Source organism: Ranitomeya imitator, chromosome 2, assembly GCF_032444005.1.
Source record: "Ranitomeya imitator isolate aRanImi1 chromosome 2, aRanImi1.pri, whole genome shotgun sequence".
Taxonomy (NCBI): domain Eukaryota; kingdom Metazoa; phylum Chordata; class Amphibia; order Anura; family Dendrobatidae; genus Ranitomeya; species Ranitomeya imitator.
Window position 1 is genome coordinate 397301103 of NC_091283.1, and position 7559 is coordinate 397308661.

The following is a 7559-nucleotide window of genomic DNA, read 5'->3' on the forward strand; positions in this document are numbered from 1 at the left end:
CCAAACAGAAGCAAGCCAGTTGATACTCAGCACTGTCCCGGAATTGGAGACAAGGGCTTTGGTCATAGAGGGAAATTCAAGGTGTAACAACAACTCTATATGGCCGGAAAGGAATAAGACCAATGTGTGGCATTTCACTATAGACCTACGTGTCCTTAAATACACCTCAATGTCTGCCCCTGTTGTTGCACAGACTCCCGACATAATGGTGAGGATAAGTGGCAAAAGCCATGTGTTCTCTTCCATCGATGATAAATCTCCGGGTCCGGATGGCATACACCCACGAGTACTAAGAGAACTAAGTAATGTAATAGATAAACCATTATTTCTTATTTTTAGGGACTCTATAGCGACAGGGTCTGTTCCGTAGGACTGGCGCATAGCAAATGTGGTGCCAATATTCAAAAAGGGCTCTAAAAGTGAACCTGGAAATTATAAACCGTGCCGCACAAGAGGTTGGTACACAAAATGAGAATGCTTGGTCTGGGGGAAAATGTGTGTAAATGGGTTAGTAACTGGCTTAGTGATAGAAAGCAGAGGGTGGTTATAAATGGTATAGTCTCTAACTGGGTCGCTGTGACCAGTGGGGTACCGCAGGGGTCAGTATTGGGACCTGTTCTCTTCAACATATTCATTAATGATCTGGTAGAAGGTTTACACAGTAAAATATCGATATTTGCAGATGATACAAAACTATGTAAAGCAGTTAATACAAGAGAAGATAGTATTCTGCTACAGAGGGATCTGGATAAGTTGGAAACTTGGGCTGAAAGGTGGCAGATGAGGTTTAACAATGATAAATGTAAGGTTATACACATGGGAAGAAGGAATCAATATCACCATTACACACTGAATGGGAAACCACTGGGTAAATCTGACAGGGAGAAGGACTTGGGGATCCTAGTTTTTTTTTTTTTTTATCAGATAAATTTTTATTGAACATAATAAATGTTATCTATTCATACAACAAAGTGCATTTGTGTTTTTCATTTTAACAAGAAAATATACCCCTTCTCCCCCCTCCCTCCTTCAGATAACCAACCCCAACTTCCCCCCCTCCTCCCCAAGAAGATCATTTTTATTACAGACAAATTGTATTATTAACATTATTTACCACAACCTCTTAATCATTCCCATTTAGCCATGGCTGCCATAGCTTTTGAAAAAACCCCATCCTATTCCTCTTGGTATAAATGCTTTTTTCGAGCTGGACAATATGATTCACCTGTGCGGTAAATTCTCGTCTGGTTGGAGGTTCCTCCCTAATCCAGTATCTCGCAATCACTTTCCTTGCAACGAAGAGCAATCTAGCTATTGCCATTTTGGCAGTTTCATCGGCCGACAACTCCTCCACATACCCAAGTATACAAACCACTGGATCCCTGGGAATCGCACATCCATAAAGCACTCCAATTTGGTTCAACACTGCTACCCAATATGAAAAGAGCCTGGGGCACACCCACAACATGTGGAGCATACCCGCCTCAGTCTGAGTGCACCTAGGGCACTCAGAATCCAATCTCACTCCGGCTTTGAACAACAAGTCGGGTGTCCTATAGACCCTATTAACCACATACAATTGCGAGAGTCTCCCAGGCTCACTCATTGACAATTTAGGTATGTATTCCAGAATAGACCCCCATTTGTCATCGTCTATTTCCCCCAGTTCGGCCTCCCATTTTCCTCTAGCTTTAATCGGGTAATCCTCCAAGAATGTGTGTAGTAAATCCCCATATACTTCCGATATAGCCCCCTTTGTTCCATTGTTATTTAGAATACAGTCTACCATGAGATCTTTCTGAACCACTATGGGCCCCCTCTTCCTCTGTGCCTGAAAAGCGTGCTGAACTCTCCTATATTGATACCATTTTAATCCCGGAAACTGAAATTCCTGCCGAAGCGCATCATAAGATCTAAGACTCCCACTGTGAATCAATTGTCCTAATAGCCTAATACCCTTTTCTCTCCATTCTCCCATTCCTTCCATATGGTTAAATTCTTGAAGAGATGAGTTATCCCAGATAGGTGAAAATTCCGTGAAGCCCCCAATTCCCCTAATACGCTTCAGCATCTGCCATACTCTATGAATTAAATTCATGGTGGGAAAGCCATTCCCCAATTTCCTAAACAGTCCTGATTCCAGACCCAAACTCAAGGGCCATACCCCGCTAATATGCACCAGACTACTGTGACCCATTTCTTCCACTAACCCTTTCCCCCATCCCCTAAGATGTTGGCTCTGTGCAGCCAGAAAGTATAACCATGGGTTGGGTAACGCAAGCCCCCCCTCATCTTTGGGTCTCTGCAAAGTCTCCTGCCTAATCCTCGGGCTCTTCTTTCCCCACACCAACTCTCCAAATATCGATTTCAGCTTACGGAATGTTCTCATCGGGATCCATACCGGAGAATTATGTAGAACATACAAGATCTGAGGCATCACCACCATCTTAAGGAGATTTACTCTTCCTACCACTGACAAATTTAGCTTACTCCAAGCTGAGATCTTAGTGCGTATCTTAGTTACTAAAGGCTCGAGATTAAGTTCCTCAAATCTAGTTAAGGGAAGAGCTACCTGAATCCCCAAATATTTAAACTGAGTGACCACCCTTAATCCCGTATCTTCTTCCACCTCCCCTGTACAATCCACTTCTCTATCTATCTGCATAACGCTCGATTTGTCCCAATTAATAACTAGCCCTGAAATTTGCCCAAATCTCTCGATTAATGCTATTACATTTCTTAGTGGTTCCCCAGAGCTCTCAAGGAAAAGCAGTATGTCATCTGCATATAAGGCGATTTTTTCCTCCATCTTCCCATATAAAAACCCTTTCACCATTTGAGACCGTCTGATAGTCGCTGCCAGTGGTTCCACCGCCAAAGCAAACAGCAGCGGGGACAACGGGCACCCCTGCCTTGTACCTCTAAAAAGCTGAAAGCTGTCTGACATCATATTGTTCACCCTGATTTTGGCCACCGGAGAGGAGTATAGGAGTCTCACCCATGACACAAAGACTGGCCCAAACCCACAACGACTCAGCACCGACCACAGGTATTGCCATTCTATACTATCAAAGGCCTTGTGTGCATCGAGGGAAACCACCACTCTCTTGCCAGCATTATCAGCCGGTATTTGCATATTAAGAAATAGCCTTCTCAAGTTAATGGCAGTTGATTTATTAGGCATAAAGCCTGATTGGTCCGAATGAACCACTTTTTCTATCACCCGGGTCAGCCTGTTCGCCAGGGCCTTAGCCAGAATCTTAACATCTGTCGTTAGGAGTGATATCGGCCTATATGACTCCGGCAATCTTGGGTTCTTGTCTGGTTTGGGGATGACCACAATAATGGCCTCCCTCATGGAATCAGGCAATATACCCCTCTTCAGTGACTCCTCAAAGACCTCCAACAACTGAGCCATCAGCTCCTCAGCAAAGTTGCCGTATAGTTCGACAGGAATGCCGTCCGCCCCCGGCACCTTCCCTCCCGCCATGGACCTCAAGGCCCCCTCCAATTCCTCCACCGTAAACGGCCTATCCAACCAGTCTCTATCCTCTGTCTCTATTCTAGGCAAGTCTGCCACCTCTAAGAACCTGTCAATTTCTTCTTCTCCCTGTTCCAATCGTGATGTATATAGTTTGCTGTAAAAACCCTTAAATCCTTCCATAATTTGGGCCCCCTGTGTAACAATACTGCCATTTTCCAATTCTAGGGCATGTACATGTGCCGATTCCCTTTGCGCCGATGCCACCACCGACAGCAGATGCTCCACTTTCTCTCCCTCCGCATAAAATGCCTCTCTTTGGAAATTCCTTGTCCTTTCTGCTCTACGTAAGTGTAACTTATTCACCTCCTCCTGAGCCTTCTTCATACGTTTTATGGTGTCCTGTGAGCGCAGATCATTCAATGCAGCCTCCGCTACCTTCAATTCTTCCATTATCGCTTTATCAGATTCCCTTGTTCGTGTTTTGTGCCTAGATATCTCTCTAAATAATATCCCCCTCAAGAATGCCTTCATGGTATCCCACACCACATATTTCGCTGCACTACCTTTATTAATTTGAAAGAACTCCTCCAGCTCCTCCCCTATCTTTCCCATATCCAGAATTTGCAACCAGAAAGGGTTAATTTTCCACCCCCGCTTAGCTATCTCCCCCTGGCTTTCAATTTTCAGTGTTACCACAAGCGGACTATGGTCCGAGACTACCCTAGCCATATATGCCACCTCCTCCACTAGCCCGTCCATTCCTTCATTGCCCAGGGCCAAATCGATGCGAGACAACGAGCCATGTGTCGCCGAATAGCAGGAAAAGCAGTACGTGTCAGTGTTACGGACTCTCCACAGATCCCTCCATGCTACTTCTTTCAAATAACTACCAAACGCTGTCTCATTCCCTTCCGCCCTCAGCTGTGCGTGTTGACCCTTATCCCAGTGATCGTTAATAATGTTATTGACATCTCCCAATATAAGCAAAGGAACTCCTCCCCATCTACCGGCTATATTAAGAATTTCCTGCAGTTTTTTCCCCGAGTACGGTGGAGGAATATATACCGACACTACACATATCAGTTTAGCGAATACTTTACACACTAGGAATACATATTGTCCATCACTGTCTATCGTCACCTCCACCTCCTCAAACGGTACGTTCGTGTGCACCAGAATCGACACCCCTCTAGCATAGTTCGAGAACGTCGCATGGTACGCCCTCCTCACCCATCTTTTATGCAGTATATCCACTTTTTCTTTTACTAAATGGGTTTCCTGAAGGCATATCAGCGAGGGCCTCTGTTTCAAGATATATTGCAAAATCGCCGTACGCTTTGTATTGTTTGACAGACCTCTAATGTTCCAGCTCAAAATTTTAACTTTATCTCCCATCATATTGCCAAACAATGAAAATATTCTTCTCCCATCCTTTGATCTTCTTCCCCCCTCCCCTAAACTGACCCCTCCCCCCCCAAACCTCCCCCCCATCCCTCATTATTACAAATTAACCTAAACCTTACCTCTCCCTCCCTCAATAACCTCCTCCCTCACAAAACTCCTACTCCCTCTCTATATGAGAAAAAGGGGAACGTACTAACACTCCTACCAGTGACTTAGAATCCGACACTCACCCACAATAAATTTCCCACTATTCAACAGTCGTTCCCCTCCCCCCGCCCATCTGAAACATAATGTAAAAACAGTTGCGCCGCCGAACACAACCAAAGCGCACTAGTCCTTCAAAACAAGTTACTCCAGTATTCTGTCACAGTGAACCCGTAGCTCAGTTAATTCTGTCAGATGAACACTTTAGACAGAAAATCACTCCTGATCCTCCTCAGCGGTTCCCTTCCGCTTCAATACGCTTCGCGTTCAGATCCAACCAGTGTGACACTTCCTCAGGGCTCTGGAAAAAGTGGACCTTATCCATAGCCACCACGCGTAGTTTTGCCGGATACAGCATAGAATAAGCCAGGCCCAGTTCACGCAGACGTCTTTTAGTCTCTCCAAACTTCATCCTAAGCCTCTGCACAATTGTGGAATAGTCAGGATAGATGGATACTCGATTTCCATCGATGGTTAATTCCTCCATATTCCTGGCCTTCCTCATCAGAATATCTCGGTCTCTATAATTCAGGATTTTAGCCAGAAAGGTCCTTGGAGGGGATCCAGGGGGCAAAGGTCTGGACGGCACCCTGTGCGCTCTTTCAACCGCGAATAACTTAGTGAGACTATCTCCTCCCACCTTAGTTTTCAACCATGTTTCAATAAATTCCGTGGGGTTGTTTCCTTCTGCCTTTTCAGGCACACCAACAATTCTCAAGTTATTCCTACGTGAGCGGTTCTCCAGATCGTCAGTTTTAAGCTCCAACTCTGAAATGCGCTGGATGTATTTTTTCTCCCTTTTAGTCATTTCGGCAATTTGGTCCTCCGCTCCCCCTACACGTTCCTCTAACAGTTCAACTCTCCCCTCCATTTTGTGCATGGCTGAGCGAAACGAGGAGACCTCCCCCTTCAGGCCATCCACCTGAGCAGTTAGGGTTGTTAAAGCAGTCTTGCAAGACAATATAGCAGAGAAAATGTCCCTCAGGGTCGGCTCCACAGCCTCATCAATACATACAGTTCCCAGCTGTGCTGCACAATCCAGGGCCAGCCCAGCCCCCTTATCTAGTGGGGCATTGCTTATGGCTGGTGTTATGGTGGGTGCTATGCAGGATTCGCTCTCCACCACCTCCCTCTGTGCCCCAGCCTGCTCACCCGTCTGCTCCACTGAGTCCACTGCTCCTCCTGTCACCTCTCCTTCAGCTCCTTGCATCATCCGTCCTGCCTCCTCTGTTCTGGCAAACTGCTCCAGCTTTGCTAGTATTTCTAGCCGCTTCTGGTAAGCGGCGCCTGCCTTTGCCGCCTCCTCCGCTGCGCTGTCGGCGCCATCTTGGGAGCGCGTGCAGCCGGCCACCCCGGCTTCTTTCTGCCTTTTGCGCGTCATTTTCCCCCCGGCTCCTGCAGCGCGCTTTTCGCTCTCCCTGCTCCCCGGCCACTCAGGAGCTGCTCCTCCGGTGTTTGGCGTTCGGCGGCGCCTTCAGAATCACTTAAATCTCCGTTCGGGCAGCGGGAGAGGTCCGGCAAGCGTCCTCTCACATCTCCTGCTAGGCCACGCCCCCCATAACATTCGGGGATCCTAGTTAATGATAAACTTACCTGGAGCAGCCAGTGCCAGGCAGCAGCTGCCAAGGCAAACAGGATCATGGGGTGCATTAAAAGAGGTCTGGATACACATGATGAGAGCATTATACTGCCTCTGTACAAATCCCTAGTTAGACCGCACATGGAGTACTGTGTCCAGTTTTGGGCACCGGTGCTCAGGAAGGATATAATGGAACTAGAGAGAGTACAAAGGAGGGCAACAAAATTAATAAAGGGGATGGGAGAACTACAATACTGTTGTGAATTCTGTGGCAGAGCTCCCTCCTGTGGTCACAAGTGGTACTTCGGCTGATTCTCTCTGTGAGCTTCTGTTGGTGGAGGGAAGTGGTACTGCGGCTTCTGAGTTTCCTCCCTCAGGTGATCTGGTGAGGTCGTTAGGTGCTTCTCTACTTAACTCCACCTAATGCTTTGATCCTGGCTTCCTGTCAATGTTCCAGTGTTGGACTTTCTTTTCCCTGGATCATTCCTGTGGCCTGCTGCTCTGCATAGCTAAGTTCTTCTTTGCTATTTGTTTGCTATTTTTTCTATCCAGCTTGTCTAATTTGTTGCTGGAAGCTCTGGGACGCAAAGGGTGTACCTCCGTGCCGTTAGTTTGGTACGGAGGGTCTTTTTGCCCCCTTTGCGTGGTTTTCTTTAGGGTTTTGTGTAGACCGCAAAGTTACCTTTTCTATCCTCGCTCTGTTAAGAAAGTCGGGCCTCACTTTGCTGAATCTATTTCATCTCTACGTTTGTCTTTTCATCTTAACTCACAGTCATTATATGTGGGGGGCTGCCTTTTCCTTTGGGGTATTTCTCTGAGGCAAGGTAGGCTTATTTTCTATCTTCAGGCTAGTTAGTTTCTCAGGCTGTGCCGAGTTGCATAGGCAGA